General features: G+C 41.6%; 1 long non-coding RNA gene across 5 annotated transcripts in view; it reads left to right on the forward strand.

Annotated features, from left to right (window-relative positions):
- The window catches only part of LOC122159986, a 73,883-nt gene extending 49,862 nt beyond the window's left edge, over positions 1-24,021 (forward strand). For 3 of the 5 annotated variants that reach the window (XR_006168722.1, XR_006168723.1, XR_006168724.1), the window contains exons 7-12: positions 93-191; positions 707-846; positions 20,029-20,228; positions 20,584-20,641; positions 23,176-23,356; positions 23,909-24,021. This is a non-coding gene — a long non-coding RNA (uncharacterized LOC122159986). The remainder of the gene's footprint in view (positions 1-92; positions 192-706; positions 847-20,028; positions 20,229-20,583; positions 20,642-23,175; positions 23,357-23,908) is intronic. The other 2 variants (XR_006168725.1, XR_006168726.1) reach the window with 2 other exon arrangements.
- The last annotated feature ends 608 nt before the right edge of the window (positions 24,022-24,629 follow it).

Below are 24,629 nucleotides of genomic sequence, written 5' to 3' on the forward strand. Positions count from 1 at the left end.
TTTCTTTTCTTTTCTTTTCTTTTCTTTTCTTTTCTTTTCTTTTCTTTTCTTTTCTTTTCTTTTCTTTTCTTTTCTTTTCTTTTCTTTTCAAGGGGGATGTGATTTGGCCACCTGAGGATCTTTCACCTGGCTTTGTGGAGATTTCAGCTGGTTTTGAGGGCCATATCCTGTTCCAGCTGTATCTGCACAAGGTTTGTTAACACGATTTCATTGTGCTCAGCTGTGTGTCAGAGTTGTTTTTTAATGCCCTCACTTAATCATAAGGATATTTAAATGGTTCTCTCTCCTGATTATGGGGACTTGCATGTTTGATGATTCCTGTGATCCTTAATCTGGGAAATATCCTTGTTAAGTCAAAGGAGCTGCAGTGTCTATACTTAAATGGAGTGACAGAATGGATCCTTAACATTTTTATGAGTGATATAGTAGGATTAAAGGTTCTAGGTGATGTTAGTTGTCTTCAGAACGTTTTTGGCAACATTATGTTTTGTACTGATTGTGCTTAGCTATCTTGGTATAACTGCTGTTGGAATAATAAGCAGAAGAAAGTATATTCAGGCAAAAGACCCCCAGACTATGCCTTGGATCCACCCTGCTGCAACTTGAGTTTATCTTGGGGAAAACGTTCAGGGTGTTGCAGAGTCTGACCTATTTCTTGCATGCTATGTTAAAATAAATAAAAAATCAACCTCTTTTTGCTTTGCAGAAATAATTTTATCATAGCTGAAAAGCCAAATGCAAATGCTGGTGCTTTTGGTGCTTTATAGTGCTGAGACTGCTTCAGGAGAACATTGGTGGGGAAGTTTGCCTGTGAATCTTCTAAAAAGCTGAAGATGAGCAGCGCAGGTAAACCTGAGCCATCACCTGACTCCTCATTTCAGAAAAGCATTCCAAGTTCATCATTGTTCCCCATGAAGGTTATTGATTAATTATAAAATCAGACGCTTAGAATGGTTACTTGAGGGCTTATAAAATTGGAGTAAAAACAAATAGGAAAGATTCAAATATTTATAAAACAGATTTATTTCCGGAATATTTTGTTTGAATAAGTCCCCACTAATTTCTATCACTCTGTTTGGGGAAAAAAAAAACACTTCTATAAAGCTAGTTTTTAGTCTTCTTCACTGTCCTTTTCTTTTTGCTTCTTTTCTCTCTGATAGTAACTTTTTTGTACAATTCCCCCAACACACCACAGTAGCAATGTAATACTGCTTTCCAAACATACATGCGTGGAGGATGGCTTTTTCTGATGGTTAATACTTGATTTTGTTGCTCTGTTAGCCCCTCCTCTTGAAGTGGTGTGGATGTTCTGTCAATTTCTTTGTGTGTGTTTGTATGTGTGTGTGCGCAGAGGGAGTCCAGACTTCTGGTTGCTCTGGGCAGCTATAATGGATGTTTAGTTGTGAATTGAATGGATACAATAAATACCACCTCTTTGATAACTAAAGGCACAATGGTTTTTAAGCTTTACAAAACCAAACTGTGTTTTGGTAGCAATAAAATGTGTGTTTCTGGTAACAGATTTTATATTCACTGTTCTGTGATTCTATATATGCTAGAAACTATAGCGTTAGGAGTTTCTTGTTTTATTCAGATGACATGGCTTTCCCTTTTCCCTTTAATTGTTTAGCTCTGTTTAATTTTCAGTGTTACATTTTAAACTGCACTGAACACAACACTTTTGAAGAAGAATGAATTAATAAAATGGGGTAAAGTATTTTTCGTTACGACTTTAAAAAAAAGCAAACAGATAACTTTTTGGAAGGCTGTATGCTGTAGTCTCTAAACTGCTCAAGTTGTTGTCGTGTGAACTCATTTGTGAGCAGGAAGACAGAGGACTCATCAAGTGCCTCATTCCATAGTGTGAAATGAAGTTTGTGGGTGGACTTTTCACTGGCCTGCATTGTGCTTTGTCTCCTTGTGACACGCTGGTTAAATGGACAGGACGAGCCTTTGTAGCTTTGCAGTGTCCCATTGTTATTGGCAGAGAGAGAGCAGTGCAGCACTGGTGCAGCTGTTCATTAACTGGAGATTGGAAAACATGGTGCAGGGCAAACCAGAAAATGCTAGATCATAGTTTTGAATCTGAATCTCGAAGATGCTTCTGGCAGTGTGAAACACTCCCTTTCCTTAAGAACACGATTACCTCTAATCCTCATTGTGTGACACTGCAGATGGAGACAGTATTGAGCATCTATTAGCAATTCAGATATGCAGGGCTGAGACCAAAGTTTTGATCTTTTATGCTTTCTGAGGATGTCTGAAGAGTATTTTTGGCCTGGGGGTTTTACACAGACCTATTTGTGAGAAATGCTGAGCTCCCATTTCTTTTCTTTCTGCTTTGCTGAGGGTGGGGTTCTGAAAGCCACTGCTGAAAATTTCAGTTGTAGCCTGTCTTTTTGAAGTAGTTGCAATTTAAATACTTTGTGAGCATGAAGTATTCTAATTTCCTCTGGAATAACAAGCATCTTCTTTTAACAGTAGCCGAGAGGGAGCCAGCTAGAGACACTTTTCATGCAATCTCCCCAACTCATGCGAAATATCATACCTCAGGGTACCATACATGTTCTGCTTAGCTGACCTGGACATTAACCATTTCCTTTAATAAGGGAGGAAGGGATTGACCAGGACTGCAGGTTTGGGATGTTTGCTGGAAGGCTAAGATGTGCTGCCACCTCAAATTGAGGGCTATCAGGTGCTTACGCTGTTCACAGAATCCCAGAGCTGAATGGCCGCTGTCACGTAGGACAAGCAAACAGAGGGGTCCAGAGGATGTCATGTGTCTGTTCTCATGAGGCATTTCAGATGTCCTGGAAAAGCCATTAAAAAATGCAAGAACACTGTACTTCATTCCTTGTGCAGACAACAGTGCTGGGGAGCACCACTCCGGGGGCATTTTAATGCTGGTGTGAAGTCTAGATGTTTTTCTGGCAGGTCTGTGTTGATGGTTGGGGAACTGGGTTTTCCTGTAAACTGGAAGGCTTGTTTTCTGGATACTCCCGGTTTTATCCTGGTCATTGAAATTCTGTTAATATGGACCAATTTGCCCTTGCTATTATTTACTCATTAAGCATTTTATTTAAGAAGCAGATATCACAGAACAAAGTAAAAATATCAATCGACATGTTGATCACAGAGAAGGCAATCTGTCACATACATTTCTTCTGCAGAATGCTTACAAATACGGGACTCGTGAGATGGTAACTCTCTGTTGCTTTGGCTATGGTGCAAAAGATTAAAGCGTGGAGCAGTGTGTTTGATTGATTTCAGTATAGCAGAGTCCTTTGCTAGTATGTGACCAGCGGCACTGAGACAAAGGATGATTTTCAGAACGTGGTGGGGGAGCCTGGGGCAACTTTCACAGAGGTCACAGAACAGGGTCTGTCCCAGCTGAGTGGGTAAGTGATCTCCCTGCAGGAGAGAGCAACTTCTGCTTTTACATACCCGAGTTTCTTATTTGCTCATGATATGACAGTATAAAAGACAATCAAAATTAATTAACATATCCAATCTTTTTTTTTTCTTCATAAGTCTTTTCAGTTACTGAAAACTACTGTATTTTCCAACATTAAAATACTGCACTGAGTTATCAGTATTCTTGTGTACTCTTTCATGTTCAAAATACGGAAGCGTACTCCTAGATAACTCCAGATAACTTCCTGTCTTTAATTTAGTACATGTATGTACATGACACTTTTCAGAAAAATATAAAGAATCTCAAAAAAAGGTCAATGTGCAGAGTATGAAGTAGTACATCACACTGCCTTCCCATATTATTTTTCATTAATGAAAATGTTTAAAAAGTCATAAAATAATCATGGAAGTATTAGTCAACAATCCTACTAGAGAATGCACTCACATCTGTATTTTCTTTTTTTCTTATGATCAGAAAACACTGCTCACAGAAACTCTGTCAGTCCTTTTATCTCTGCGTAGGGTCACCTGGAATGACCTCAGAATTTCCATATGAGCAATAAAGAGCTGTGCTTTTCAGTGCCAGACTTGCTTTCTGGTCCAGCAAGTATAGGAACAAATGCTGAGCTCTTACTGTTGTGAACTGCATATTTATAATTTTTAAAACACCTATTTTCAGAAGCAAATTAAACTCCTTGGACAGGATTCACAAAGTTACACAGGTACTTAAAATGCAGATAAACTCTAGCTGGGATTTTTAAAATGAGTGTTGGGACTCCAAAATACATAATTGCACCTTTGGGTCAGGACTGACCCTGGTTCACTTCTTGAAGATGGGACTTAGGAACCACTGTCTCTCAGAGAGATATCTTAAAGCAAGCAAATATTTTCCTATATAAAGCTGGGCTTGAGAAAGCATATGTTTCTGTGTTTTACTTCATTTGGCTGACACTTACACCATGCTTTAAATTCTACAGCATGTGTATTTCCTGAATCTGCACTGCATTTCCTGAATCTGCAAGCTTTGTGAAAAAAAAAAAAAAAAAAGCAAAAAAGCAGACTTCACTCATGGTACCAATGTATGAAAGTTTCTTAGAAACTGCCTGCCACATCACCTGAAGTCCCTTAAGACTCAGCAGATCACCTTGGTCTTGCCTGGGCTCTTACAGCAAGCAGTTTTAGACTGTCTGTTATGATGTCCCAAGCTGTCTGCGATAGCAACTTGGTCTTGTGTGTAAAGCCTTTCCTTTGCAGGAGTGCTAAATACTCCTGCAACTCTCTTAATATACTTCGTAGAAAAAGTAACCCATCTTTTGGCTAATCTTAACCCATCTTTGGGCTTGTTTTCAGTCAGGAGAAAAAGCCAACCTTGCTATGGCCATCACAGTGGGAGTACAAGTTGTGCGTAATTCATTTTTGGAGTTTCTAGCACTGCTAGGACAAAAGGTTTAGGATTCTCAACTGCCTTAAGGTTCAGCTGTTGCAGTATCTCAGGGCAATCTGAATTGTCCTAACCTGATGACTGAATTAGGAATAAGAACTAAGTTTTTCTAAGTTCCTACTACTTTGGTATAATTTGGGAACAATTTGGAGCAGAGTATATTGCAGCCATGGTTTTGCAGCCACTGTGTTTCATTGCAGATGTACCCCTCGCAAATAGAAACCCCTGATATGGTTAGAAAGTACATTATCTGATAAGTGACAATATGTTTGTTAAAATTATGTTTCAAAGTAAATCACCAACGCAAGCAGGCATGCAATCTGGTGAACAAAAGCTGTTCAGTGCCGTGATGCACGTGCAGGCAGCATCTGCCACGTACAGGTGATCAGCCTGCAGCTGCTCTGACACACAGGTGAGCAGTGTGGGAGAGCATCCCTGATGCCGTGCTGCAGCCAGGAGCATCTGCCACCTGGCAGACCGATCCTCTCCCTCAATTGAAGGAGTCCCATCTGAGAGCGCGAGCTTTAGCAATGCAAAGACTTTATGACACACAAATGGAGAGCACATGTTCTGCTATAAAGAGTAATTGGATGAGGATCTGTCTTCTGGAATACTGAATGGAGAGTTCTGATCTGCATGCATAAGTATAATTTGTTCTCCAGTCCAGTGCAACACTTAGATGTATGCTTAATTGCAAGTCTCTGAGGTGCTCTGAAGAAAAGCATTTGTGGGAATACCATGCTAATGAGAGATGAGGAAGCAGCCACATGGATGAATACATGGGAATGGTGCCTTCTTTTTGCAAAGCACTCTCATTGTGCTCTTACTAAAACAACAGCAACCAAGCAATCTATTAAAAAGATAGAAATAAAATAAGGGGGAAAAAAAGGAAGAAAAAATTGCCCAGAGTAGAATAAAAATAATGGCAGAAAGGTGAACAAAAAGCCTGGCATTCTTCTGGTATTCATAAAAATACAGATTGTTCCACGGCGATGTCAACCACCTGGAATATTTAGATCAACAGTGTGGAGATCCATGATGCCACAAGAAGATTAATAATCACAACAAAAATGGGATGAAATTCAGTCTCCATCCTTTTTACATATTTGATCTTGAGTTGTACGTTATGTGACAGGACTGCAATTAATATCTCTCGTAAAACAGAAGGCTCTTTAAATTGGTCTCATTATGGTTGTTGAGGTTGTGTGACACTGGTGAAAGGGATTTCCCCATTATCTGTGTTTGACACGTATTCCTAATCAACTGGGCCAAGTCTGCTTTATCAAAGGGCTGTCACATGAGTGGAGACAATATTTATTCTGCCTTGTACTATTAAAGTAAAAAATGAAGGTTGCGTTGGCAAACACACAGCCTTCTGTCACAAATGGCCACACAGAGCATTTATTGAGGTGTTCACTTTCTGCAAATGTGATTCTAAACATAGCCCACTTCACCTTTCAGCACCAAGGATGCAGGACACTTGTTTTTTCCAAACCCCTATTTTTAAGGCATATTTGTTAAATGAAATTTAAACAGACTGTGAAGATATTTCTCAGCAAAGAAGTGCTAAAGGGCAAGATTACAATCAATTCTGCAATTTCCTCCAAATTTAATAATGAAAAGAAAATCAACAGCCCCACATATCCGGCTTTAGAAACTTACTAGCAATATGTTCTCCTTTCTATTAAGAGATCTTAATATGTATCACAGTATTGTCTGATTATTGAAAATGTTTTGAACATTTTTTTAAAAAAAATTTGTATCAATACTGAGTTTGTCAGAAATACAGGTGTTTCCTCTGTTTATAGAACTGTTCATAGAAAATTGAGGAGAGCTTTAATGGAGTGAGTCTTTTGGATTTAGAAACATCAATATGCAAATATGGGGGTTTGTCAGCATCACCCTTAAAAGGTTTCCATTTTTGTACTGTTAGAACATTGTGTGTTCAAAAGAAACATCTGTGGTTGAATGCAGCCTCATGTTTGTATGAAATACCACTTCCTCCAGTCTTCAAACTAAATGCTCTTATTTAAGTAAGAACTTTTGGATAACAGGTAAATTCATACAACACATGTAAAACCTATGCAAATGCTGCAGAACTATTTTTGATATTTCATCCTTTTCCTTATGTATGCTCTGTCTCTGTTACTCTAGAGGATGGCTCCTCGTACTCCAGTAATACAAAGTGGTTTCTGATTCGTGAGAGAATATGGGAACTGGGAAACAAGCAATTTGACAGTGCTTCTGCCAACCTGTTGGAATTGTGTTTAACACCCCCAGTCAGGACTGACTGCTGAACAACAGAGGAATGAAGTGTGAGGGCATTATTGGCCAATTGGCCACAGGAGTCCTTCTTTAGCTGTTTGTAATTCCTTTTTTAGATTATTATGAAACTGAGAGAACAGTGATCTACCTTTTGCAACAGGCTCCCCGATCCAGCAGTACTGGATATTGGCTCAGGGGTGGTAAGTGAATCAAGGAGAAAACAAGTATCCTTCCTCCCCAAAAAGATGTGGGAGAACGTGATTGCTGCAACACTTACCCTCACATCAAGGAGCAAGGAAAGGAGATGTGAGTGCTGAGTCTGAACAAAAGCAGACACTCACCCATGAGCATTTGGAAGAGGTTTTGCAGAAGGGACGTTATAAGCACAGCTCAGTGCCTCTTGGCCTCTCCTTTTCTTTTGTCTTGAGGCCGATGTCTGGATGTCTAGGAAGTAAGCCATTTCCTAGTCAGCATTCTGTCCCTGGAAAAGCTGTATTTGCTAATAAAGGGCCTCATGTTTACGATTTGCTCAGCTACGCAGGCAAACTTCAACTGGGACTGTAATTCATAAGAGAGCACTTGTCTCCTTCTGCAAGAGATGATCTGACTCAGCCTGTTGATGCCGAGAGACTGGTCCTTTGTTTCCCACTGAGAAGGAAACTTACATTTTTCTTTCTTTTTTCTTCACCTTCCAAGGTGTAAAGCTCTTTATTGTTTCTCTCATCCCAAACAGACTGATGAAAGAATTGCTGTATCTTACAACCAAAACTCTAAAGTAAATTTTAACAACAAACTGCATACTCTAACATTTGTGGTATATAGTATATTGAAAGCATTTGAAGCATGATGGATGCTAATGTGACCAACGGGTGTCTTCCATGAGAAAAGCTGTCTGTCAGTAACTTTTGAATATGGTATAGACTAGCTCTGGCTCAGGTTGTTGTCATGTCAGTGAGCATGCAAGGGGAGGATGGCTCTAAACGTGCAGTTTTGTATGTTTCTCTGTAAAAAAATTGTAATTGCCTATTGCCAGAGACAGAGCACTGAGTAGGCAGATTGCTCTTATGTACAGTGATTAGAACATTGAAACATCACATAGAGATATTATATTCTAAGACTGTTGATCACAACTTGAAAATTAATAACACATTTTTAGGCAAAATAGGCGAAGCTTTAAGTTTCTGATCATGTCAGTAATATTCTGTCCTTTTTACAGATACTTCTTTCAGAAGGTCCTAATATGTATACTTATAACACTGTGTAAGTTGGTGCATAATTAAGTAATTTAGCATAATGTCACTTGTGTTTATTTGTACCTACTTCAAATTTATTAGATTAAATATCCTGAAAGTCAGTATTGTGAATCAGAAAGGATTCACAATGCTGAAGATCAGAATGGAGCTGATCTTTTGATGAATAGTTTGTGAAGAAAGCGATGCTTTTGCAGACGTAAATTGTCGTTAAATAAGTATGACTGCACTCTGAAGTTTAACTAGTCCCATTCCCACAAAGTTCCCACAGGCTTTCTGGAGCTGCTGCCTTGTACGTGCGATGATCTTCTTGGCAGCTGCATAATGGCAAATGGTGGCAATTTGGGTTAGCAAGAACTCCCCGAACATTTCTGTGCTGGGAACAGTTGGCAACAGCAAGTTGCTTTGTTTGGGGCAATTGCTCCTGGTTTTGGTAGTGCCGGAGCTCCCCTTGATCATGTGCAGTGCTTAGAGAAGCATACATCCACATGTACTCTTTTGTTTGAATAGGTTATGAGAGCACAACTGCTTTCAAATTTTCATTCATTTTTTTTATTGCAAAATACTTTATCCAAAGCACTGCAAGATGTTGGCAGAAGGTATGCAGAAACACAGGGCTGTGTTTTCCTAAGTGCATCATTCCCTCCTCAGTGAACTGAAGTCTAAAGAGGAAATTCTAACAGTCAATAAGGAAAAGGAAATACTCAGTTAACAGAGCTGAGTGGGCAAACACTCAGGCACATTGTGCACACGGTCTGCAAGCTGATGTACTGCAGGAACTTCTAAATAGAACTAACAACAATGGAAACAAAGCTATTTCTTCGGAGTCTTCCCAGTCTGGAAGAAGGAATGGAAAGAAAAATTTTGCATATACAAAGCTCAGAGTTTTTCATTATCCCAAAACAGTGGAGCTGAAAATATAGCTTAAAGTGGCTAGAACAAGATTGGGACTTCAAATAGTCTTTCATTTAGAAACCTGGAAAATTAGAGAGGCAGAGGTGAAGTTCTCTTTTAGTATTGGGAGCCAACCTCTTCAGGTCAGTGATACCAGGGTCAGTTCAGGCTGATTGTGGAAGACTTTTACCTTTTTTTTTTTCTTTCTTTCTTTTTTCCTTCTTTCTACCTTTCTTTCTACCTTCTTTCTGTCTTCCTTCCTTTCTTTCTTTTTCTTTTTTTTTTTTTTTATTTTTTTTTAAATAATAATTATACAGAGAAGTATCAGCATTTTGTCAAAAGAATGTAGTGAAACCAAAGAGCAGTTTGTAATATATCTGAAAATACTGGAGCAAAATATTTTTGTCATGACTGTAGGGGTCAGGACGGTGTTTTGCCAGAAAATATGACCTCAGAGGATTCAGTGGAAATTTCAAAAGATTATAAATTGAAGCTATCTAGTGAAATGTAGGAAATCCAGTGTTTTTTGTTTGAGAAATAGTGAAAATAAGTGAATAACTGAACAATTAAGGGAGTACGAGAGAAAATCTTGTCCTTCCTTGAATCTTCCTTTAATCTCCTTCTGATCAGCCTTGTCTAATTATCAAGGCAACTGATGTCTAACTGCACCAAGCAAGAGAAGATTGTTTCTTTTCACTCTGCTTAAACGATAAACTTGTGGATTTTTAGAAATGAATGTCCTTACGCAACATGGACGTACAATTTTCAAAGGAAATCAAGCCAGACTTCATCAGTTCAGTTACTAAAAATGCACAGAGATACGATGGGTTTTACATAGTTGATATATATATATATGTATGTATATGTACATATGTATATACTCTGAGCTGCATTTTTTTTTTTAGAGAAGAGGACTCAAATAAATTAGGCTGTAATTCAGCATCTTATCTACATATTCCCCATAGGTAGATATGCACAAAGCATACATTTCTTATTTGTAGAGCAAATAGAACAAGCAACTAAGCTAGAAAACTACCCTGTGACTGCCTGAGCCTTCTCCCATTTTCTCTTAGTTACTACACAGCCAGAAATGCCTTCCCTTTTTATACCTACCTACAATGCATCCACACTTTCTGTCCTATAGATGGTCCTATATTAAAACTGTGAAAGTTATGACTGATTTGGGCAATGTGTCAAAGTTATATCAGGAACAACCCTGCTCTTAATTTTCCATTAGTAGATATTATTTTTGTAAAAGATTATTTTTTTCTGGCAGTCATTATTCATCAAAAAGGATTTTTGTTTTCCTCCTGAAGGGTGGTTCAGTGCCTTTTTAGTGGCTTTATGCCTAAACTTCAGCAAGTGTGTGATCCAGTGTACCGGAAAAACTCTTTGTCCATTGCTAAACCTTATGAAATTGTAGATCAAAAGGATTTTCCTATCTTACAAGGACTGTGGTACTATTCATGGGCTAAAAATGACTGTCAAAGTAATAAAACAACTACTGTTGTCAGGAAAAGATTAAAAGCAGCAGCTGGATTGTACACAGACAACTTTCAAATCTTTCTCTAGGAAGGTAGATGCTTTAGAAAATGATCTGGCTTTTCAGTTGATTTGCCGTGATTGGCAGCCCCATAAAATGGCTCCTGACACAGGAACTTGCAAAAGAAAGAAGGCTTTTTTTCCCCATGAAGAGAATATTCTGCTTCTTGCCTTCTTCCAAATTGGACTCTGCACTTGGAAGTGAGATGTAATGCAAGTGTCATGGCAGTGACAGGTCTCAGTCTTTTCCTCTGTTTCGTCCAATTTATCCAAACTCTTTTTCTGAAATCGTTCCTGCTGTCATTTTTCTCCAGTTGTATTTTAACTTACATTCTTTTTACTGTTTTGGTTTTGTTCCTCGAATTTTTAGCTTTCCATGCATTTTTTCCAAGACCGTGATCACCTGGAGCAGCACGGTGTACATCTTCTCACCATTCAAAATCCACGGTTATCCCTGGTACTGAGAATTGAATATTTTCTTTACTGTCTCCAAACTTTCAGACATCACACTTCTCAAATCTGCATGTGTGCAACATTTGAAATTTTATTTATGAAAGGTCATTGTAATGGTTTCTTTTAATTAATTCTTTTTTTTCCATTTTAGTTATCTTTCTTATTTCATCCAGACATTATTCTCTTCAATAAGGTAGATTATTTTTCTGTGTGTATTACAAGATTGGGCCATCTGCCTTGCACTTGTTGATTTTTTTCCTGAATTGTCGTTATCTCTGGGGTTTACTTTTTGTGTACCTTTTTGATTTATATTTATTCTCTTAACCCATTCCCCAAAATATTTATGGCTCTGTAACTTGTTACCTTGGAGGGTAAGGCTTTTTGTTGCTGTTTTGGTTCTTTTTGTTTTCACCCCGATAGCAGCATACGTTGTTGAAATAACTAAATGGTTTGCCAACACTTTTCTTCTCCCTGGCTTCTGATTTTGGCCCTTCTGGTATTTCAGATTGTAATCCTGGGTTCCACATTCCCCTGTAAACATCACTTCACCTATGTACATCTCCTCACCTATGCTCAGCTGGAGTAATGAGTGTCAGACCTCTTATCTCTGCTGTTTTCCCCTAAGGTTCTGTGCAATGGAGTTATGAAATGGACGGCTTTGTTCCACGGTGCCCTTTTTTTTCTCCCCCATGCACTGGTTTGGCTTTTGTGGGTGTAAGAATGCATGTGTTGAAGAATTTGTCACAACTTGAAACCATTAGTGGTGGCAGAACCAGGTTTATAATATGCTGAGCTCACAAGTTTGTACACTCTCTTCTTACCTGTTCAGATGCTGGGCCCAGAACACGCTGCACTGTAGTTATCAGATAACATCAGCAGTGTTCTTTGTATGTATCTATGGCAAAGATGGAAAAGTTCAGCTGGCAGCCAAGAGATTCTGTCCCTTCTGATCTTTTTTTCAGTGCTCTGCCTGAAAAATACATGCTCTGTTACAGTAGCTGGTAGTTGAACTGACTCAGAAAGAGTGGTTTGTGGAAGAGCTGCTGAGTAGCACAGGTCCTGGATGCAGTCGCTGGCTTGATGGCAGGCAATGCGATCCACTCCCTCTGCTGTTACACTGCTTGCAAAGTCCCTTTACCCAGATCTATGAGCACCACTGTCTGAATGCCTTCAGCTTCTCTTTGGGCTCCAATACTAACAGCAGCACTCACTAAAACTCAGCCTTACTGTCACAGACCTTGAAAAAGAAAAGGAAAACGTCTGATTCCCTTTTTTTTTCTTCCCCCCCCCCCGATCTCTCTGAAAGAGAAGCACAGATAAAAGCAAAGCTCTTTGTGACTGATTTTTTTCACTATCTACTTGAAAGACAGTGGGTCAGAATTAAGGCATTTTTCTGCAGAGGAAATGTGTGGGATGTTGGCTGGGAGCCAGAAGCCACTAACATCCCTGTTGCACTAGGAATACTTGAATGAAGTGGGTGTCAACCTCAGGAGAGCGGGCAGTGCTACCTACATCAAAGAAAAACCTCTTCATTGAGATTCAAGGAGTAAAAATATTGAACGGAGATAAACCAATCTGATGGATTTTTTTTCTGTGAGGGACAATGAAGGTGCAAGAATCATCACCCAATCTGGAAAAACATCCCCTAAGGTCCTGTGTTGTCAGGTCCCATTCATTCTGCAGAAGGAGACATCCATGCAGTCACTGACTACTCTGAGAATTTGTAAGTTTCATCATTTAGGTCTGATTTCTCAACACACAGAATGTGGAAATAACATCCAAAAACTTTTAGCCAGTATTCCCCTCTACAACCAGTTTTTACAGTAGTTTTTTGTTTAATTTATTTTTTCCAAGAATAGAATAAACATCTTAAGTGTGTCAAATGTGTATATAGAATATAGTTTATCCAGATGCTCACCATGCTTGTGTCCAATTGAATGACCAAGGGGAACAGAGTCCTTTCTAGAGTTCCTTTATACCACCAAGTAATGAATCTAGAGAATCAAATTGACATTTTTCCCAATAGGATTTTTGATGCTGTGATCTGCCCCGGATAAGAGTTATGCAATCTCACTGCCTTGGTACTCATATGTCAGCTATGAGTTCTATCCAGCCTAAATATGATCATATTTTTCTTGAATGAAGTCCGTCATCAGAACAACAAGCCTGTGACAGAGTTTACTTTTCAGCTTCAAAAATATGATGTGTCAGCAGCAGATCTTTTGTCCAAAGCTACAGAGCCGTTCTCAACATGCACAAGGGAAAGGAGGTTCCCACCTGACTTGTGACACAACTGAATTATTAGAAAGTGATATATTTGTTTTATCAAATAAGGAAGAAAGTAATGTTGCAAAAATGGAAGGAAGCATTTTGCCTAGGTGTTGGCACTGACCAAAGAAATGGTTAGAGTAGAGTACCACAAATGCTTGAAAAAAGCCCTTATCCTCAAACAGAAAGTGAAGGGATGCTGAACAAGTGACAGCTGTGCAAATCTATCTGGTTACATGGCAATTGTTGATTTTAGCTTTTGGATACAGTTGTGCACATTGACTCTAATGTCTGAGGTCGAAGAACGCTAGGGGATAGGGAACCCAAAATGACACCTAACAGGAATGGATTAAAAAAAAAAAAAAAAAAAAAAAGTAAAAAAAAAAGTGAATCTGAGCAGGATTTAGGAAAACAGGACCCTGTCCTGGTCTACAAAAGAAGACAAGCTAATAATTGACTTTGCTTCCATTACAAATGATGTATTTGTGTTGTCAATTTGCCTTTCAAATGCTGAGTTTATTATAACTGTAACAGCATGACCTTGGCAGTAAGAAGTGTTTATGGACAATTGGTCTTCAGTATCTTAGCTCTGGGGCAGAAATCACTGAAGCAACTAAATGCTGCCAACCCCATGGCTTTCCTCTCCCTGCCATGTTCAAACTGATCTTGAAATCCAGAGCCTCGGAGTATTGTGGTAAAGTGCCCATGGCCAGCAGTCAGGAACAGTCATCATCCCAGGGCCAGCAGTGCTGGAGGCTGTGTAAGCACAGCGAGAACACGGCTGCTGCTCAAGAGGGATCCATCCGTGGTACTGGGGGAGCAACAAAAGTATGCTGAGTGAAGGGCGAGGGCACAGTGAGGCAACATTGGCCGGGCTACAGGGCAGTGGTCTTAACCCACCCTTGTTCCCACAGATAGAAAGTTTCTTTGCACACACTTTCCAGCAAGCTAGTGAGTTTTACTGCTGCTCTGATTGAATGGATAACCTTTAAGAGAAGTGAGCAATTTCTGGTTCATCTTAGTTGTTTGCAAAGTAAGGAGAAAAGGAAGGATGTAAATATAAGTAGGTTTGGATGCAGTATTGGAAGATGCTTACCTAGACTCTGCAAGAAAAGCAAGAAAAATGGTCTCAGAGGTAAAATATTCAGGAAAATAGAAGAAAAGAATGTAACTGAAATGTTATCTTCAGCTACCACGATGAACCTTTCTTTTTTTGAGATCCCTGGGTAGCAAGCAGCAAATTAGCAAATCCTCAAAATGAATTTTGAAAGTAACCAGACTTTCTGCTCTGAGAGAAAAGTTTAAAATGTCTAACATAGTTTTTGAAAGGCAAAGGAAAATGTGCCAGAGGGCTGAGAGTTCTTAAGACCAAGTTATAAGCCTTTGAAAATAGGATTTTATAATGGAAAAGCAGAGATCATTAACTATTGTAAGCACCTCTAAGAATGACACATCTATAGTAAATTACATTCAAATTAATATAAAACTGTAAAGATTCCCTGACAGCTTTGATTATGTAAGTTGATTTTAGTAGTTAAATGTTGACTTTCTATAATGCATTCTCCAAATATTATACTGAATGCTGCATCATATATAACAATTACCATGTCACAGTGCTATTTTGTGTAAATTAAATTATTGACAGCAATATAATTTTGTATTCACTTTATTATTTTGATTCATTTTTCTGTCAAAATATACAATGACTCTTCACTAGATTTAGAAACCAAAAAAACTCTTTAGATGGTGAAGTATTATTCTCCATACATTATTTTTCCTTAGCCTGTAATGAGGTTGGGGAGGAGAGAGAGAGAGAGAAGCAACATTTCATTCCTTCTCTGACATTATGTGTGTTTTCAGACATGTTGTCAACTTTAAATCATGTTACAATAAGGTGTGCATTCAGAAGGCCTGCAAAGTCCGGATCAGCTCTGGTCAGCCCCTTCAGGCACACAGCAGACTTGGTGGTTTTGGTGATGCTCCAACGCCAGTGCTGCCCTGAATCGCAAGATGGGTTTCATATTATGATGATTATTCAGCCTAGCTTTAAGGACAGTCCATTGTACATCACAGGGGGAATACTTCCCATTCTTTGATATTTCTTACAGATGAAAGAAAGTACAAAACATTACCTCTCTCCGCTGCTGCTCTTTCTTCACACCTTTTTCTTCTCAGGTTGTTTGAGTATTATGGCAACAGTGATCATCTCTTCTGGGATGCTTGGAAGGTTCTTGCTGGTTGTGGTTCTATCTATCTGTATTGCAGTACTTAGTTTTCTCATTAGCCCTGTCCAAATGCACAGCCTGTACATTTCTTATCACCTGCTTGAGGCTAGAATGTGGAAATCAAGACACCAGCTGCATATTCCTACTGGACCTTAGTTCTTCTCCAGGCAGGTACCCTCACCTGCCTGTGGAGCCAGTCCTGCTGGCTCACTTACTGTAAAGCTCAAAATCTGTGTCAGAGATCAAGGCAGAACATAGAGTGCCTGAAATTTGATTTTGGGTTCCATGCTATGAGATGGAATAAATGCTCTCAGATGTGTTCAGGCACAAAAAGGGGCTGAATCCAGCATGTAACATTGAGGGGGAGGGTGACAGGGTAGAAAAATTCCCTCAATTCTGAGTAGTGTTAAAAAGGTTCCGAAAAATGTTCATCTTCTCAGCTGTTCCAGATCAAGGAGGTTGGGGAAAGCCTATTCTGCAAATTTTGATGGTGTTTAGCTGTGGCTTAGATACTGACAAGCTTTAGTCATGTCTGTACCTGGTCAGTATTAAAAAGCCAAGGTACATTGGGTGCTGAGAATGCTGGAAGCAGTTTCCAGGGCCAGGGCCAGTGATCACTGACTTGTTGGTATCCCTACAGCTGTAGGCTAGCTCTTTCTTCAGCAGGGGTCTGCACCCCATCTAGTCCAATGTGAGCCCTAAACCTAAAGGTTATTTTTCAGATGCTCTTTGTGGTTGCCTTACTCAGCTGTGCTGAAAGTGTGAAGTTGAGGAGGTAGAGAAAAAAGCTTGCAAGTTGGTGAGGATGAGACAAGAGTTGAAAAGTAACAGGGGAAGGCTAAATCCTCTCTGAGTTCACTCTGGATTTAGCAGTGTTCTCCAAATACCTGGGAATTCAATTGTGTCTGCCAACATGTGGCTTACATGTACATATTTGCTTTCTATGGCAGTACAAGATTGCAAAAAACTTACCTCATACAGATGGAACATACCTAGTCTTTGCACTTGCATTTAATTCAATATGAAATGTTAATATATGTCTGCAGCATATGCTAAATTCTCCTTTGCTCCGTGTTAAGGGGCAGGAGCCCAAAGAGACACTCAGCAGTCTCTAGGACTTAGAGTAATGCTAAAACTCAATGACATCTTTTCAGTCTTCTTCACCATGCTTAGATTCCACATGGTGTGGCACGTTCAAGATCTGTAGGGTGGTGGTAGTAGCAGCATGAAGCTGGAAAAGGGTCTGTTTGCTTGAGGACTACCTGTTTCTCTATTAGATAGTCTGAGAAAAAAATGTTGCAACTCTGCCAAGTTTACCCTCCTAAAGTATTGCTGTGGATGCATTTTTTGTTGGCAAACAGAATGTATTAACAATTATTGCAAAGACAAACTTGGAGCTCCGTGTTAGCATGATGGTCTGTGTTAGCTGACTTACTGAGGACTTCCAGAAAGTCCTCAATGGATGGAAGAATCATTTCCTTCCAGCTTCTTCTCTTGACTAATTTAATTTAGCAGCCTTTCTACCTTCGATTTTTTAACTTGCAACTAAAGATCTTTTCCCTACATCTTTCTGCACACAATTTATCATATCTTTCTTTGTATGAAGCAGTTTCACACACGAATGCATGTACAGCAGAATGGTTTTACTAGAACCTGCTTCTCTTCAGAGGAGACAAATATACTTGGGTCTCCTTCTGGCACAGGCTCAAAATGCTAAGCTATAATGCTGAATTTCTCATTTGGCCTCCTTTCTTGTTTGTTGTTAACTCCAATGTGGGAGTTGATCATATAAACACAGAAATACAGAGTACAGGGGGGAATACATTCTGTTTTGTCCTCTTCGTATAACTCTGGATCTTGTTGGCTATGCTAATGCATTGCTTGCAACAGGTTAAATAACCGTGGTGATGAGGAACAGGTGGTGATGAGGAGTTAATGTGAGAGGACATGGAGAAATCACACTGCACGATAGGAAGTTGTTCCTCCCAGCGTTTTTCTGTGCTAGCCTATTCAAAGTGAGGCTCTGTAACTGTATCTGTGACTGCACTAGAACATGCAACAGCATTGAGTTCAAGTGCTAAACAAGTATATATCCTGTTTCAGCTAATTCTAGCATCTGAGATTCTAGGTGGCAGTCATTCCCCTCGATGTGCGAGTGCCCAAACACTGTGATGAAGAGTTAGGCCTTGATAGGACGCCGTGCTACTAAGCTGGAAAGAGGAATTTTGCACAAAAGGATTTAAAGCTAAAACAGAGCAAACAAAAAGCCCATAGCTAGTCAAGGTATCCTGAGAGTTGGGAAAGACAAACCTGCTGGGCAGGTATTCCCTAATAATGTAATTTTGACATTACTAGCCTGCCTCGATATATCCTCTATTTGTTCAAAGAAAATCATCTGCTCCTCTCAGTTATTTCAAAGTAAAGTCACAAGAATAGCTTGTTCCCACTCTATTCCAAATATAGCTGTTGGCAGCGATTGCTGAGATAAGGGGGAAGGAAAAGGAACTACCAAGGAAGAGGAAAGACAGGAGGGGGAAGAGAGAAAAGGAGCTGAAAAGGTTGGACAACAGAGAGTAAAGAGAGACGTGAATGAGAGGAGAGGTGAAAGAGTATGGACAGTACATCTCAGCAGAGAAAATAAATCAGAGAGTAAAATAAACTCCAGCAAAAGAGGTGGGAGCAACCCAAATACAGAATAAAGAAAGACTGTGCCCACCCCGAAGAGCTGTTTGAGTTTCAGCCTTGAAAAGTAACCAAACCTTAAATAAAACCATGCCCAATTTTGACTTGCACTCAGATTGTAAGGGTTAGAGCATCAGAAAACTTATGCTAATTTGCACTGCTTGAAGATCTGGTCCTAGAAATTTTAAAGCAAAACAAGTTGCTTATTTTAATCTCTTGTGGGATTTTTTAAAAATTGTCTGCTCCAAAAAAACTTTGTTGGCAGTTTCAGAGAGAAAGCCATCCACTGAGTAAATTTGCTGGCACTGAACATCAATGCTCTTCTCAGAAGTCTGCAGTCAGGATGGTCTTCTGGTGAGACTTGAGCATCTAGGCATGCCCTCGGGAGCAGGAAACAGATGATGATAAAAACTCAGGAAAAGTCAGAACCACCCTCAGACTGATTTACCCAGAGCAAAGAGATGAGGGGTTTCGAGGCTCACGGCAGACTGGTTTAAGACTAAGGCAACAAAGACGTGAGAATAAATGGAAACAGGTTGTGAAGGGCAAACACAAAGGAGTCCTTGGCAATCCAGAAATCCAGTGAATGGCTCTAGCTTCCCTGGAGGGTTGGGAAGTTTCTGAGAAACATTCCCCAGAGCTGCTCTGCTTCTCTTCTCAGAAGACAGGTTGGAAAACGGTGCTAGAGTTCCTTCTCTCCTGCTTTACTGAAAAGAGATGTGATATATGACCTTACTCTTCAGCTGAGATTAAGGAGACTTACCCAGTTCCATTTCCTATAAACTGGGTTTATCTGGAAAGCCTGGACAAGCTTTCTGAGTGCTCAAATGCAAGGTGATGGGACCACCAGAGCTGAAAGTGTGACACTTGCTATACTTCTTTTATTTCAGTCCTTCAAGGAAGAAGGCTGCTTGCACTGTTAAGGGATGTGCTCTATCACCCTCACGCTGGACTGAAGGACTGGTGCGGCTATTAACAAGAGATATTTACACAAAATACAGGAGGCACATTAGAGCAGGAAATACAAGAGTAAATGAAGCTGCTTTTGGAAGATGGGACTAAAAAGCAGAGCTTAGCAGTCAGACTATTGCTATTCAGAGACAAAGTCATCATTATTTTGAGAGTCTTGTCAAGTGGATGGTATGTTGTATTAGCTATATCTGTCTTCCCTGTTATGAGATGCAACTTATTTTGTTGTTGTTTTCAAGGCAAGCATCATACAGAGCTGTTATTTTACCCACTCAGCTTGTACACATGAGTAGGAGCAGCCATCTTTGGACCCAGAGCAATGTGCAGTTTGCAGACAACCTGGGAAACTTCTGGGCTGGGTGGCATGGTTGGTGTTGGGCTCCTGGGCAGTGAGAGATCCTGCAGGTAGCAGTGAGTGCTCCCAGCCCCACGGGACAGGCTGTGGAGGACAGCTAGGTTGGGTTGCCCGCTCTGTGACGTGTTCCTCTCTAGGGCACTTGGTATCTGACCCTAATTCTATGGGGAGAGAGAGGTTGTAACCTGTGGGATTGCAACTATCAGGCAGCCCTGCTGCCCTGACAGTGGGATCTGTGACCCACCCACGCTGTGTTTTGTGTCTCCACAGACAACACATCCGCGGTGCAAAGCTTTGGAGAGGCGTTTCACGGCGGAACACCATGAGCGTTGACCTAAGACGCCGCTTTCTGCTCCGCAGGCCGAGTCCTCCGGAACTCCGGCTTGCCTGCTCCCAGGAGAGGGCAGTGGAGCCGCACACGCTCCGTGCCGCGGCCGCTGGGCCGCTCGGTTCCTGCGGGGCTGCGCGAGGTGAGCAGAGACAGGAGGACGGATTTAATAACGTGTGCTTGCAAGCGTGTACGAGAACATCCAGGAAGTGTTCTGCGTGTTTAATAACGAGAGTGAGTTGTCTGTAAACAAAAATAGATTTGGGGTGACGAAGATTACGGTTGCTTTTATTTGACTGGAAGTTTTCTGTGTTATGTTATGTGTATTTGTTTATGGCCACACACAGTCATACTAGTAACTTGCTGATTCCACACAAGTTTGTTGTAGCCTGAATTAGAAAATGTTATTGATATTTAAATAACCATTTGGGATGCTGCTAAGGCTCTCCTGTGCCAAATCCTCACAATAAAGTCATTTACTTATTTCACATTTACAGGCATGCATCCTAAGACAACAAGGAGCCTTGGCTGAAAACAGCAGAATGTGGTTTTAAGGTACTGTAATTAAGGGTAGACTGGGATGCCTTCTCCTCTGCTTCCTAACCACCCCCTGCCCTCAGCACACCAGCAGTCAGGCAGCTAGCTGCTTTCAGTAGGCTCACGTTTACCCCAGGTTTCCCTGCGTGGGTGCTGGGCTTCAGTGACCAGCCACTATGAGCTGAGAGCCTGTATCAGCCCTGTGGTAAGTGGCTTTTGACTGGGAATCCAGCAGACAGCCCTGGCGAAGTAAAGCATTAGTAAACAAGTATTTCGTCTTGTGAGGACATGCCAGACCTATCTACACTCATTGAAAGAGGGCAGATTTGTGAAACTCTGAAATACAGCTTCAGAGACAAGAACTTCTCTTTTATGTGAAATGTTAAAAACAAACAAAACCAAAACAGAAAAACAAAACAAAACAACAACAAAAAACACAACCAACCAACCAACCAACCAAAACAAACCCAAAAACAACCTGCACCACAACAAAAGATACACCCACAAACCCCACCCTGAATCCAGCACAAACTTAGGACAGACTTCCCTCTCTGTCTTCAGAGGACAGGGTCACTCACCTCTGATTGAGGAGCGAGACCCACCTCCCAGCTGAGCTGAGGCCATGCTGACATCCCCTAAAGCAGTGAGGTGCACAGTGGAAGTGGCAGGGTGTGTTTCCCAAGCAGACCTACTGGTATCACTGTTGTTGGCGCACGAGGTCAGATGAGTTTTGCAACAAAGGCATAGCAACCCCCTGGAGCAACACAAACTGTGTGAAGTTAAACTGGTTAAACGATGCTGCCAGTTCCTGCAGATGATGAGCTGCCTTTTCTTCCTCAGCCACTCTTAAGCTCAGGTGCAGCAACAAGAGCAAGGTCTCGGGTACTTGCAGTAGAGAAGTGCAGGAAAATGCACCCAGTGCAACATCAGCTAGCACCTTGTTAAAAGAGCAAGTACAGAAAAATCTGGGGTGAGGAGGGGGAAAGTTTCAAAGAAATTTGGAATGAAAAATAAGTTCATCCCTTCAGCTCTGAACTCTAGTCAATGCTATATCCAGTCAGACATGTCATGCAGGAACAGGGAGAAAGCAGGACCACTCCATGTAAGAGTAAACCTTCTGTCCTTTGGAGAATCCCAAAATGGAAGGTTCCTAAACAAAATCAGTGTGCGTTTCTGTGTTCATTGCCGATTCATTGCTGAATGATCTGAAATCAATTAGTGAAAATACCTTGACTGGCTTCAGAAGAGGGGGCTGCAAAGTTTTGCCTTTGGAAGCCACAGGGTCCAGGGAAAATCCAGAGACTTGCACGCACAAGGGGCCACTGAAGTGCAGCTTCTCTCTTGGTGTAAGTGGGGCTTTGGCAATTTACACCAACAATCTGTCCGTCATATGAAACCACGTGGCTCATAGGAACCACAGGAATCAGTAGGATTTTATGCGTGTAAGGCTCATTGACGTCAGTGCGAGTTGGACGGCCCAGCCCTGGAGTCTAGTATAATCAGCCAAATGAGGATCAAAGGCACAAAACACATGCAGAGCACTTCAGCACAAATATCTGAAAAGGGACCAGAAACATTTGAGTTTCATCTGTCAACATCTTCCTGAAGCACTAGCTATGTTTCCATCTTGCCTTACACCACCAGACCCTGCTGCCTCCAGACCCAGAGCTCCCATTGAGAGAAGACGAGCGACTCAGTTGTCCATGTAAAGGCTGGACATCAGACACAGTTTATCCCATCCTTAGGAAGGCTCTTAAAATTACCCACCAACATCAACTAACAGCAGTATTCCTTATTCATGTCAGTCTTGGAATCCTTGCCACAGTGGAAGAACGTTATGTTTGCCATGTTAGCCCAAAGGTGGAGCTGAGCTACAGGGAGGCTAAAGCAGAACCTTGGTTCTTCTTTCTCAGCCTGTCATCAGTGGGCACAAAGGATCTAATAGAGGAAGATGCTGTCTAGCATTGCTAAAATGTGCATCTCACACCTCCACCGTGTTTTTCAGTACAGAGGATGTTGTATGTAAGGCTACACGTTTCTCAGATTAATGTAAAGTCACTTGTCCCGCTGCACAACAGATTCCAATATTTTGTTCTTTCATAGTAGCGATGAGGCCAATTATAGCTCAGCTGTAATGGAAAGGTACAATACAATTGCTCCTACTTCTCAGTCAAATTTCCCAGAACCTGTCTCTCTCTCTCTGTCTCTCTGTCACAATTTAACTTTTAAATTGAGATTGTGTTTTTTAAACGAAAAAAAAATATCTAGAATCTTACTGAAATGGAACACGAGCTTTCTTTCAGCTAAGTTTCACGTGCCAAACTGTATTGGCTGTATGTTAAGCACTAGAAAGAACTGGTAACAAAACTGTTGTATATTAACATATGCCCCCTCCCCCCCAAAAAAAAATCACCAAAAAAACCCCCAAAGAACTCTACATCTCCTAATTACTGTGTGCAGTTCCCAGATCACCCATCAAGGAAAATATCTAGATTTATGCCTGTAGTTCCTTAGCAAAAATGACAAATGCCCTGAAACTTTGACTTTTTTAGCTACGCTCCTGTCTCGCCTGCATTCTGCAGTGACTGGAGGAGCACTGAAACTGGAACATCACCAAAGGCAGTGAAACAAAAACTGAGCAATTGAGACAGCCTTTCTCAGCTGGGCGCAAGGTGCTGCAGGACTGGAGCGGAGCCTGTGAGGCAGATGACAGCACTTAGGACCACCACAGAGGTAAGTCCGCGCTCCGTAGAGGCACCTGGGCACATGCTGTAACTGACTCAAACCCACAGATATTGTGATCTGCAGTTAAAAATGCAAGGCGGAAATTTGTTTAGCCTTTTAGTGTATGCTTTGGCTTGTTGCTTCGGAGGAGGAGTGTGCTTTTGTGACATCTCGTACATGGCTGTGTCTTACTGCTGCTTGGGCTGTTATTCCTGCATGCCTCTGGAAAGGGGCCTTGCACACTACAGATCATACGGGAGAGTTGTTTTCCTAAAAGCGGGAATAAACAGTCAGGAGATGAAATATTCCTAAGTAATGAGATTAGAGACAAGAACGTAACATGGGATGCGGCTTTCAACAGTAATTACATCTGACACCCTCATCAGCAAGAAGATGTAGGGGCTGCGAGCTCTGAGCTTGGGAACAGCATATGAAAGACTGGCTTCTCTTGGGAAGGGAGGCACAGGGGAGGTTATTTTTAGCACTCGGGGAAAAAAAAAAAAGCAAGAAAAAAAAGCAAGAATTTAAGCACTCTTTGGTTTGATCCCGTTCTTATGGAAGAGGTCGTACAGAAAGAGGTGGTGTGCAAGGAAAATAAGAAACGGGAGCAGAAACGGCGCTGACGACGGGGCAGCGGCTGCGCTCAACGCCATGGGCTGACTCAGGACAGAGAGAAGGAGCGAGGTCCGAGCGGGAGGGGAGCTGCGCGCAGGAGAGCCGCGCCGGGAAGCTGCGGGCAGAGCGGGCAGAAACTCCTGTCCGCGCCCGGCAGCCGCAGGGCCGAAGGGTCGGCAGCGGCGGGGCAGGTGCGGTGCGCTCCGCCGTCGGGGCCGCGCTGCAGTTGGCTCCTGTTCCACGGCGCGGCGCTGAGCCGGGCGCCGGCGGGGCAGGGGGCTCCGGGAGGAGCTCGGCGCCCTCGCCGCCCCCGGCCCGCTCCGGCCCCACCGAGGAGCTCTCGTCGGCCGCCGCGCGGCTCCGCGTTCGCGGAGGTATTTATAGATCAGACACTTTCCAAAAAAGCAGCGCCGCGCCCGCATTGCTCGGCGGCTCTTTCCATCCGTAATTGAGAGAGAAAAAAAAAAAGAAACAAGCTAGCGAAAAGGAGAAGCGGGGCTTTGCGAGCGCGACGCTCTCCGGACCCGGCGCTCCGCGGTCACAGGCTGCTAAGAAAGTGAGCGGGGTCCGGCGGGGCCGCCCCGGGACCTCCTCTGCTTTCCGAGCTTTAATTTTTCCGGAACGAGCCCTAAAAAGGGCAGCGGGGCGGGGCCGGATCTTCGCCTTT

Source organism: Centrocercus urophasianus, unplaced genomic scaffold (genome assembly GCF_019232065.1).
Source record: "Centrocercus urophasianus isolate 14NV4802_14NV808 unplaced genomic scaffold, USGS_Curo_1.0 seq_17, whole genome shotgun sequence".
NCBI classification, from domain to species: Eukaryota; Metazoa; Chordata; class Aves; order Galliformes; family Phasianidae; genus Centrocercus; species Centrocercus urophasianus.